At 42.0% G+C, this 12,598-nt stretch overlaps 1 long non-coding RNA gene across 1 annotated transcript in view; it reads left to right on the plus strand.

The window, feature by feature from the left end:
- LOC102463361 (uncharacterized) overlaps nt 1–5,043 on the plus strand; it is a 41,639-nt gene extending 36,596 nt beyond the window's left edge. The window contains exons 2-3 of the long non-coding RNA XR_012901097.1: nt 4,135–4,216; nt 4,788–5,043. This is a non-coding gene — a long non-coding RNA (uncharacterized LOC102463361). The remainder of the gene's footprint in view (nt 1–4,134; nt 4,217–4,787) is intronic.
- The last annotated feature ends 7,555 nt before the right edge of the window (nt 5,044–12,598 follow it).

Raw genomic sequence — 12,598 nt, forward strand, 5'->3', positions numbered from 1 at the left:
TAGCTCACCCTTTCAAGGCTAAGTACCACAGCACTTACATTTATGTAGGGTCATTTATGGCTAGTTTGTGCCTTGAGGCCCTGGAAGAGATTGAGCTGCTGCAGAAGCAAAATTCCCCTCACTGCTTCTCTTTTGCTCCAGGGTGTACAAGAGGGAGGTAGCAATTCATAGCTGGCTTACACTGACTCAGGGATGTGACATGGTATGTTGTGTTGAGCAGAGAACAAAGCAAAGGTTCTGACAATCGGCTCTGGGCAGAAGGAAGGAGGTGTGCAGCCCCTATTTACTCCTAGACATTCAGCCCCAAGGCCTGGCAATACTGTCTACTGGAGGAATCTTGCTTACTTTTTCCTATGTGAGCACGTAGCCCAAACCACAATCCATGCCCTAGTGTTCTAGGACATGGAAATTCAGTCAATGTTGGTGCTCCTTGTGCAACTTTCCCCACCCCCAAATCCATAAATGGTACCAGTGGTCTATGCCTAAGTAACTTATTCTGTTGTAAAAATATAAAACAAGCAGTCACACTGAATTTCATGGCTTGTTGCCATTCAGTCAGACCAGTAACATTTAAATATAATATAAGATCTTAAAAATAACGTCCTTTGGGGTTTTTTTCCCCCCAGCAGGAGAATGCATAAGACTTTTACATTGACAGCCTAATGGCTCAGAATTCAAAGGAAGTGCAGGAGACACAAATCCATTATCATATCAGTGGAAGTGTATGACACACTACAATTGGCATTTTCAATGGAAGTTTAGAAGTCACTTTATGCAACTGTGAGATTTGTTCATTGACATGTATGGGCTACTTCCATGGGTGCACCTAATGCAATGTCATTTTTAATTGTTAGTGTATGTTTTTGAGGGCCCCAAAATAACCCATAAAAAGTTTTCAAACTCAAGTGCACATGTAATTGCTATTTTTAAGCATGATCAGTGACTTTAATAATAACATTTTTGTGGTTAATTACTCAAAGCCTGATCCTTCAAACATTTATATGAGTAACCACTTTCATGAGTACTCCCATTGAACTTAATGGGACTAGTCACATGAATAAAGCTATTCACTCTGATTTAAATCAGCTATAATATTAAAGGGTAAATTTCAAGTTTGGCAAAGAGTGTACTATATGTTTTACTTTCTGCCGTAACAGGTGAGGTAGAGATGGTATCACAACAATCTCCCCAGGCAGTTGTTCCATTTTCTAATTGCCCCTGTTGTTCAGCAATATTTGCAAATGACTAACCTATTGTTTTAGGTGCCTCATTTTGCAGTTCCCAATTGCTGTTTGTTATTAAATCAGAAATATGCTAAAAAAATGTTTGCAAGGTCAATTTTTGTCTAATCTGTATATCAGGCTTCTTTAACTTCTTCTTATGGATCATAAATCCTGTTTTTTCCCCCATTAAATGGACAAGTATTATTTTAACAGGATATTTTATATGTAATGGCCATTTCTTTTTTAAGTAGAAGATATAAGGCTTTCCCACTGATGATGTGATGACATGGAAATCAAGGGAAGTGTAGGAGACACTGAACCACTGTCATTTCAGTGGCGTGGCATCCAGCAGGGGGAGCATCCTCAGTGGAAGCGTGAGCTCGACTTGTGAGTAAGGCAAGGAATCTGTGCTTGTTCCTAGTTTTGCAACAGATCGCTCTAATGTTGGAGGACATCGCCCAGACCACATAAAGCTAAACTTGGTTGCATAAAGTGACATCAGTGGGAATTGTGTGTGCTCAGCACCATTGAAAGACAGAGTGCTTTCATCCTGTTTCCTAAATACGGCTTAGTGGTTTGAGTATTAGCTTGCTAAACCCGGGGTTGTGAGTGCAATCCTTGAGGGGACCATTTAGGGATCTGGGGCAAATCTGTCAGGGATGGTACTTGGTCCTATCATGTGGGCAGAGGACTGGATTCAATGACCTCTTGAGGTCCCTTCCAGTTCTATGAGACGGGTAAATCTTTATTTATTTATATTTGGGCAGCATGGAATAATGAAAGTGCTGGTCTTGTCCTTCCTATATCTCAATTCCCTTTTTGCACAATGCAGATAACACTACTTTGTTAAGCAACAAGGCTGTTGAGGCCCTTACAAGCTCCACTCTCTGCTGTGCTGCCTCCAGCTCCCAGGTGGCTTCTCTGGCCCTTCTGGCTCCAGGGCTCCAGCCCCTCGCCGAGCCTGGATCTGCTCTCTGCACTCTGTCTCCGGATCTCTGGCTGCAACTCTCCTCCTCGCATAGATCTGATGCTGGGCTATGTCTCTGGCCCTCTATGGCTGGCATAGCCCTCCTCCCAGCTCAGCTCAGGCACATGTTGTCTCTGTAGCCTGGTCCCACTCAGTCTGACCCTGGAAATTTAGCTGATGCAGAGGATAGGGCTCTCCCCAAACTCCTCACTCCCTCCCTGGCTGGCCTGCCCTGGCAATCAGGCTGACTTGGAGTGCTGGCCTCTTCCCATTGTTCCTGGGGACTGTCAGTCTCAGGGTCCTGATTTCTCAAAGATCTTTCCCCTTCTTTTTGGTACTGAAAGCTAACCACCCAATCCCTCCCCCCCCCCCCCCCCCCCCGCACTGAGTTTTAAGTGGATGGGCAACGAGGAGGGCAGCATAAGGGGCTGGAGCGATCAGGGCTGCCTTCTACCATCCCCTCCAGGCAGCTTTACGAGGAGCGATGGACACTGGCCAGGAGTCGGGACATGGGGGCTTGTAGGGGGGCTTGTAGAGCACTGGGTGGAGTGGGGTAAGCCCCTGCCCTCTGGCCCCATATTCCAGCTGGGAAGCAAGGTCAAGGGCTCACCCTGCTCTGCCTGCTGCTCCTGCCAGAAAGCAGGGTCAAAATCTGGGGACTTACCCTGCTCCACCCAGAGTGAGGTCAGGGTCTTGCCCTGCTGCATCTGCCTGCCTGGTGCTCCATCCAGGGAGTGGAGTTAGGGCATGGGAGCTTACCTAGGGTTACCAGGTAGTCGTAAAAAAAATACCGGACACGCTTAATGGGGGGGAAGGGACCGGCCGAGAGGGGAGCGGTGCTGGCTGGGGCGGGGGGGACTGTCCGGTAGAAAACCAAACACCTGACAACCCTAAGCTTACCTGCCCTTCAGCCCCTGCGCCCTGACCCCCGCTGGAGCACCGGATATAGCAGGGCAAGCCTCAGCACCAGAACCTCACTCCCCTGCTGAAGCATTGGGTGGGGCAGAGCCAGGGTTGGGGGATGGGTGCTCCTGGATGCTAATTGGGTGGGCCACCATGGCTCACCCAAGTGCACCTGTGCCTATGCCTCTGGTTCAGGGCTGCAGGCCCTTCTCGAGTGCTAATAGGAACACTCTGTTCTGAAGCAGAAAGCCAACATTGTTTATAAATAAAATGCGAAATAATACTGGTCTCAATATTCGTCCCTGTGGTACTCCACCTCACATTTCTCCTTAATGTGTTGATGCCCCCTTCAAAATTACTCTATTTATATTCAGCCGATCTTTAATCAAACAGCAGCTTTCCAATTTCCCTATAAAGTTTCTAAACTAGTTTGAAAGGAAACCCTTGCTAAAGTCTATGGGGATCACCACATTCTCCTTGGCCACCTATATAATAAAAGCCCAGTTTATCTGCTCATCTGTTAAAACTCTAGGGCTGCGTCTAGACTGGCAAGATTTTGCGCAAATACTTTTCATGGAAGAGTTTTTCTGTTAAAAGTATATTCTGTTAAAAGACATCTTTTGCGCAAAAGCATCCATGCCAGTGTAGATGCTCTCTTGCGCAAGAAAGCTCCGATGGCCATTTTAGCCTTTGGGCTTTCTTGTGCAAGAAATTAACTTGGCTGTCTACACTGGCCCTCTTGCGCAAGAATACTTGCGCAAGAGGGCTCATCCATGAGCGGGAGCGTCGGAGTATTTGAGCAAGAACCACTGATTTTGTACAGTACAAAGTCAGTGTTCTTGCGCAAATACTCGCTGCCAGTTTAGACAGGCGCAGAGTAACATATTTACACAGGGCTTTCTTGTGGTTGTGGCTTTTGTTTTTATTAATTATTATTGTTATTATTTTATTATTTTATCATCATTTTATTAATGATATTATTATTTATTTTATTATTGTTAACTCTTGTCACTGATCACTCACCATGTATTTCTTTCCTAGGGGTTTCCATATCAATCTCTTTATTATTTTACCTTTGACCAAGCAAGAGGAATAAGGAATTCCCTCCACACCCAATGTGAAGGTGAGCCCTGCTTCTTCTACAACCCCGTCTTCTTCTAGTCAGGTTCATTGCTCCCAATGAAAGAAGTTGCTTAGGATGCATGTAGTGATTCCACAAGCCCTGTTGTTGTTTCTTTCCATACCTCACAATGCAGACTTCAGGGGAATCCCTATGGAGCAGCACACCGTAGCATGAAGGGGTTTCAGTTGCCCTGTGCAGGCTGTACATAACCTGCCCTCTCTATCCCCCATGAAGCTGCACTAGTTTGACTGCATCTGTCGCCCTCTGCAATTGCAGAGAAGGGAGTAAGAGTTGGCCCTACAATTGAATGGGTGCTCGCCACAGTGTGTAGAGATCAGTTTCTTTCTTGGTGTCCTCCAAGAAATGGAAGTGTTGCATTGGATGGCAGCCATCCCAAAGCTAACGGGAGTGGGGGGAGAGAAAATGCCAAGAACAATTTGTCTTGGCTGGCTGTGCAAAAATATTAGCACAAACGTGAAAGGAGAAATGTCCTCAATTCAAACCTGCTTCTTCCTTAGCGAACCAGAATCTTTTACAAGATCCAACTTGCATCCATTTTTTCTTTCCTAAGGTGACTTGGTGAGTGTACAGAAGTGAACAAAAGCTAGTGTCCACAAGGAGTCCTACACATTAAACAAGACCATTCATTCAACAAGAATGGAAAGAAAAACATCAGAATTGCATTATAACTAACTTTTGGGTTGGTTAGTACATGCCAGAGCTTATCCTTCTGTAGCTGAAACACACAGTCTTCTAACAATGCCAGTCTCTGAGTTTCAGGAAAAGACCCATTCTTAAACCCCTGATGCCAAATTAAAACATAATGTACCCTATTGTATTCTGATTCCCAACTTCTTATGTTTCTTATAACTCAGTGTTACGGACAGATTCTCACCTGCCTGTCAGCTCAGGAAAGACACTTTATCATTGGGTTGGGTTTTACACACTTGACACAAGTATATATAACCCTGATGGTAGATTGTAGTCTCCTTGCAGGCTATGTGATGAAGGTTTCTCAATAGATCATCAGCCAGTTACACAATTGTAAACCTAGGGTTCCTTTTTAATGCATCCTATGAAAAGTAAAACTAGAGAGAGAATCACATTCCAGAAGGAATCTGATTTGCTGTGACATCAGGGCCTTGTGTGTACAAATTGGTGGCTACCAGACAAACACAGCCTTCCCAGCATGTAACACTAGCTCGTACGCAAGCTCAAGAAAGATCTCTTTGTCTATAACTCTGCTTGCTTGCTACATTACTTGTTGGTAATGAACCAGTCTCAGCATTTTCAAGGCCTCATATTGCTCAACTGCTAGAATGGCCTCTTGGAATTAAGCAGGTGGTGTTAATTACAGAGCCTAGCTTCTTTGCCTAAAGGGATTGTGTCCACACTGGACAGTATTCAGCTGAGGTGTCAAAAAGTGCCAGTGTTTCTGATCACAGAGTGGACAGGATGTAACCAGCTCGCTGAGACAGTGGGTTTGTATGGTAACCTTGGCTTTAATTTTTGTTTAATGTGGACTCTAATGGAGATTGTGGATTGAGAGTAAGACCAAGTTACACAGGACTGATGGAATGAGTGAGTAGCTTTAAGAGAGCAGCGTTAATGCTGCTCTAATTTATACTGGCAGTGACCCAGTGGTTGAATGGTTCATGGGGGAAGGGACTATAAATGATGCTGTTGTAAAAACCAAAAAGCACTTGGTGCTGCTGATGAGTCACAGATTTATTTTTATTGTTAATCATGCATATTATAATAGTGCTTAGGGACCAGCTGAGAACAGAGCCCCACTGTGTTAGGTACTGTGCAAACATAGAAGAAGAGCCCATCTCCTCCCCCAAATGCTTGTAATCGACATAGGTGGGACAGACAAAGGGTAAGGGAACAGGACAGAAAATACAAGCAGAGCACACAGTGTGACGGCCGTAGTTGTCATGTTCTGCAGCTTGATTGTTTTTTCTTTTTTTTATAGAAATGTCAGTGGAGTTATATTAGGAAGAGATTAGCTAGACAGAGAGACAAAGGAAGGGTGGTGGGGGACTATGAGTGACAAGCAGGAGGGTGTGGAGCAAAAAGTCAATCAGCATGAGAGTTCATGAAAACAAACTCCAATCTGATGACATCATGATTTACACAAATGCCCAGGGAAGCACAAGGTGCAAATGATCTGTGAATCACCAAATAGCACAAGATGTTTGGCATATGAGAAAGTACTCTTGTGAATGCACTGAACATCCTTGACCAGGGCTACTCAACTTTGGAAGCCCTGGGGGCCCAAAGTGATACTCACAGCCCATGCAGAGGGCCTCAACTTCAGTGTGGTTGCATATATATATATGCAAATATATATGCAAAATATGCAAATAGTTTCTTTCACAGGCTGTGTCAAGACTACATGGCTCCATCGACAGAGCCATGTAGATGAGGGTTGTAGGCAAAGGGAAATAAAGCGGCGATTTAAATAATCGCCGCTTCATTTAAATTTACATGGCTGCCGCGCTTAGCCGACAAACAGCTGATCAGCTGTTTGTCCGCTCAGCGCGCTAGTCTGGACGCTCCCCTGCCGACATCAAAGCCCTTTGTCGGCAGCCCCGGTAAACCTCATCCCACGAGGAATAACGGGGCTGCCAACAAAAGGCTTTGATGTCAGCAGGGGAGCGTCCAGACTAGCGCGCTGAGCGGACAAACAGCTGATCAGCTGTTTGTCGGCTCAGCGCGGCAGCCATGTAAATTTAAATGAAGCGGCGATTATTTAAATCGCCGCTTTATTTCCCTTTGTCCAATAAACAAATCTACATGGCTCTGTCGACGGAGCCATGTAGTATAGACGTACTCACACTGATGGGCATGAATACAAAGATTAAGGCAAGACTACACAACACACAGGCTCCATTTAAGTCAGTTCTACTGATCTTAATAAAATGTAATATTTACCCGATTTCCACGTATATGACAGCATTTTTAATGAGCAATGACAGACCAGGAATTTAACTACTAAAACACATATTAACAGAAGACAATTATATTGACTAATTTTTTGTTTTGGCTCCCACCTGCGGGCCCTGTGTTGAGCCCCACATAAACCCAAACTGCATCACGGGCCACAAACAAACAGGCCGCGGGCCATATGTGGTCCACAGACTGCGTATTGAGTAGCCCTATCCTAGACTATGCAGCCAACCAACTGCATGCAAACTCAGCAAAGATGCCAGTCTGTGCATTCCAGCTCAAAAACAGAGTGGCCAAACATAAACTCAGCATTCGCTGGCTTGGGACGAAACTCACTTATTCCGTCAGTCCTGTGTAGCTTGGTCTTACTCTCAGTCCACGCTCTCTGTTTGAGTCTACACCAGAAAAATTAAAGTCAAGGTTAGCATACAAACTCACCGTCTATGCACGCTGGTTACATCCTGTCTACTCTGCAATCAGAAACCCTGGCACTTTGCGACACTTCAGCTGAATACTGTCCTGTGTGGGCACAATCCGTTTATGCAAAGAAGTGAGGCCTGTTCTTATCACTGCCTAATTACTATATTACAGGATGCTTTTCTACATCCTACTAGGCAATGCTACTCCTGAAATACAACTGGAAATTGCTAGTATAATTGAGAGCACAGAGCAATGACCAGATCCAAGACATCTGCTAAATCATGTAATGCTGACACTAAGCTGACCGACATCACAACACAGTTTTTCTGACACTGTTAAATCCCTAACATTGTCACCCTGTTAGACAAGTTATGGCAAATAAGCTTAGAGAATGACCCTGAAGTCTGTGCATGTCTCCCACCCAGAGGTGAAAATAAGGGAGTGCGCTCCAGTGAATCGCTCCAGCAAGAGCTGACTGCACTGTGGCAAGAGTTGGCCAGGGGAGTGCTCTTTAGAGCTTTTCAACCCTTCCAGTTTACTGTGCTCTTTTTAGGAGTCTTATATTTCTTGGGGTACGCTAGACTCCCCTGCTAGTTCCTGCACCTTGTGCCCACACTTGTATACCCTGCCCTGAGCTGCCTCCATCCCCTGTACCTCACACGTACCCTCTGCCCTGACTCCAATGTCCTCTACACACGTTCAGCCCCCTGCCCTGAGACTCCCCACACCTGCACACACTCCAATAGGAATGAAACTGCATTAAAAACAGAAAATCAGAGTTATTGCTTTAATTACATATATTTTGCATTACAAATCCTCTTCAGTTTCCAGTTTTTACTTCTTGCCTAGGTGAGAGGGTTACGATAGGATAGTACCTGTAAGAAATGTAAGTTACTCTCACGCATGCTCCTACCAATCGAGCCCCTACGCTTGGTTCAGAACAGCCCTGCATTATACAGTATTGTTTTAATTAACTCCCTTCTGCACTGGAGGTCGCAGGTCTAGAGATGGAATGATCAAGAGGGGCTACATCATTGTATTTGGGACTACAGCAGAAAGCCTCACTATATGAAGAATTTCCTGAAATGCCAGCTGCTTGAACAGAAATGTACTTACAGTGACCTGATGAAATGCAACGATCAGACAAGCAGTCTGACAAAGAAGAGGAATCAGTATCCATCAGTCCCATTTTAGCCCTTTCCCCTGCTTCCCCACCCTCAGTAGAACAATTTGTTCTTGTACTGCTTTCTCAATGTGAGCATCTCTGTGCATCATAATGTCTGTTACAAAGGGGGCAAAGTTGTAGATTTGCTTCAGATCATTATGGCTAATGACAATTAAAAACAACTATTAAAAATGAGTAGTCTTGTGGCACATAGCGACTAACAAAAATAAATGTATAAAATCATGAACTTTCGTGGCAAAATCCACTACTTCAGATGAATTAACAAAACTAAGGCTGATCTCCTCATCTTTAACTCGTGTTTTTATGAAAATAAAAAAATGCAGCATGAATTAGACACAGTATGAAACTTACAAAAACATTGTTGAATCCTCTATACCTAATTATTAATTACCATTAAAGTTTAATCATTCTCATAAAGAATATATTTTCTATTTCAGTTTAGCTTAAAACAAGCAACCCTGCCCACCTACTGCCAGTGCTGGATAATTTTAGATTAAAAGAAAATCTATGAATGCAAGATGCAGTCCTTTATTGCTCTGTCTACCAACACTTCATAAAAACAAACAAACAAACAAACAAAAACCAAACCTGAAGTTCTATTAATTCATTTCACAACAAGCTTAAAAGTATCAGGAGTGGTACATGAATTGTAGCTTGGGAACACCTGCCTAGAGTCTACATAGAAACAAGACAATGTGCTCTCAAGAAAATATGCACTTTGTTATATATGAAAAACGTAATGGGACTGCAAATAATTTTATAAATGAGGATTTTTCCTCCATATCTTGCAGTCACAGTGTATTAAGAACCTGATTGAAGTCAAGTGAAAAACTCTCATAGGCTTTCTATGGCTTTGCATCAGGAGGTAAACATGAAAGGATTATGCAATTCCCATAATGTTGTGTCTGAAAAAACTTATAAAACAACAATGGTCCTGTAGCAACTTAGAAAAAATAACAAAAAATACAAATAGTATCATGAGCTTTCATGGGCACAACCCACTTTTTCAGATGGCAAATATGGATCAAGAGACCCAGAGTTTGACATATAAATCAGAAGAAGTGGGGAGAGAATTAGGAGAAAGAAAGGGGGAAAAAATGTCAATTAAAGTGTCCGTGTTAAATGAGGCTAATAGAGTAGGCTGTAAGTGCCTGAAACTTAGCTTTTAATGTCATTTGGGTTTTAAATATAATGGCTCGTCCAGTTCATGTCTTTCTTTGTTCAGGCCCTGTGAGATATTATCAAATTTGCATATGAAGGCTAGTTCTGCAGATTTTCTCTCTAGATGATTCCTGAAATTGTTTTGTAAGAGAACAGCACCCTTTAAATCCACTAATGAGTGCCCAAGCAAGTTAAAAAGTTCCCCAACAGTATTCTGTGTGTTATCATTTTGAATATCTGTTTTGTGCCCATTAAGCGTTTGTCATAGAGACTGTCCAGTTTGGCTAATATACATGGCAGAGGGGCACTGCTGGCACTAGATGGCATAGATCACATTGGTGAATGTGCAGTTTTATGAGCCTCTGATGTGGTGACTTATGTGGTTAGGTCCTGTGATTATGTCGATTGTGTAGATGTGTGGACAAAATTGGTACTGGGGTTTACTGCAGGGATGTTTTCTTGAGTTTGAGGTGTGATGTATGGTAGCTGCAAATAATTTGTTTCAGGTTAGAGGGTTGTCTGTAGGCAAGGATTGGCCTGTCCCCCAATGCCTGAGAGAGTGAGGGATCTTTCTTCAGGATAGGCTGTAGATTGTTAATGATTCATGGGACTTCTCACACACACCTTTCTTTGTCCTCCCCCTCTTTCCTCTTTTTCTGCTTTATATTTAAAACTCAGGGCCCCATGCTCCATATTTGTCATCTGAAGAAGTGGGTTGTGCCCACAAAAGCTCATGATACTATTAATACATTTTTGTTAGTCTCTAAGGTGCTGAAGGACCATTATTGTTTTATAATTTTTTTAGTTACAGACTAACATGGCTACCCCTCTGAGGCCCCATTATCACTAATGTTATAGCTAAAAATACTTCACCCAGACATACCATCTAGATAATTCAACAATAATGAAGCCTTCTCCACGCATCTGATGTTATCTGAAAGTCTTCTCTATTTTGAGACATAAATCACTTACCTTGTGTTTGAATTACTATATAACTGTATTTGTTTTTTTAAAGATGGACTTTTATTAACAGGAGTTAAACTTCTGCAGTCTCACACAATGTCCTTATCTTAACGTCCTTATGATCCACCACAAGTGAGATGATAATGCTCAAACAAAATCTCTGTTATTGATCTTAAGAACCTCATGATGCTGTTTATGTGCCTGCATAGTTCAGGAGGCCTACCACAGCTAATTCCCTGGAATGTTTGCCAAGGAGTTACAGTTGTACGTTACATATAGTGACCTTTCACAGGCATTTCTTTGTTGGAAAAACAACTTGAAGGAATGGGAGGAACATTCTAAAAGTAATTAATACTAAAATATAACTTTCAAAGTGGCTCTTCAGTTCTTATAGTTGAACCACTGTGATAATTTGAAGCACAAATAATATTTCCTCTCCTTTGGCAGCTTCATTTGGCAATTTTTTGGGGTAAGTTGTGAAGATTTTTGTCAAAAGTGCCTCCTCAAATGTAATGCCCTCACAGTGCTGTGGATGTATTAAAGGCATTTACAAGCACTCACGTGAAGAGGATGCCACTGTAAAAGTGCTACAGTTTAAGATGAATTCAGATTTGTACTTTGGATCTGATTCATCCCCACTGAAGTCAATGGAGGGAGTGTGTGTCTTTCTACTTATTTAGAGGACTTGGACCAAGCCTCCAAAGGAATGATTAAACTTCTTTTTCATGTATAGATGTCTCTAAATTCTGTCCTCCAGAATTTAGAGACAGATTTTCAAATGTCTTTAGGCAGCTAAAGATACAGACAGGCGTGGTAAGATTTATTCACTGTGGTATGTTTGAAGATGTCTATGTGTATCTTTAGTCGTCTAAATACCTTGTAAATAAAAGCTGTCCCATATGCTAAGTTCAGAATTATTTTTCTGAGAATTTGTAAATACATCTGAATTGGTTTATAAGAATCAAGACCCTCCTTCCCTCTTCCCCATGTTTCCAACTTTTGATTTCTTAAAAAGTCCAGATTTTTAAGACAGATTTTGTCACAGTTGAGGAATAATCCAAATTCAAACATGACTTCAAGTCCAATCATGGTTGTTGTTTTTTTACTAATATAAATGTTCATACCAATTTCCGTCCATATCACAGTCATTATAGGGAAAAGTGTTCAATGATAAAAAATATTAACTCTCAATCATAAGTTTATTAGTATAAGATTTAATTTTTAAATTAATTTCATTTAAATTTAATTTCATTATTGCAAAGAAGACCTAGCTAAAGTGAACTACCTGTACATGTAAACCATTTCAGTGTTGTTTCCTGAGCCTTGGGTTAGGGTGAAAGAGAACTTTGAGATTACTCAATTGCCCCATTCATCTCATTGTAGCAATTGGTTCAGAAACATAAATATGACCATTTATACAGAAATCCTGTTAATCATTTTATGAATCCTTCCTCTAGCAGAAATCTCTTAATGTGATTACTGAGATGATGAATGGATTTGAGCTGATATTTGTTATTACATACCTTTGATGATAAGGTTGTTGACACAATTTTTTATGTCACATGTAGATTAGTCCAAAATCCAACCCTTTGGGCTAATTTTAAAATTTATTAATGTGAAGGTTTTTAAGTACTGTGCCATAACTATTTCTCTTTATAATGAAATTTGTAATAATTTTTAATCAAAATAATTTATTGTGG

Source organism: Pelodiscus sinensis, chromosome 2 (assembly GCF_049634645.1).
Source record: "Pelodiscus sinensis isolate JC-2024 chromosome 2, ASM4963464v1, whole genome shotgun sequence".
Classification (NCBI taxonomy): Eukaryota; Metazoa; Chordata; order Testudines; family Trionychidae; genus Pelodiscus; species Pelodiscus sinensis.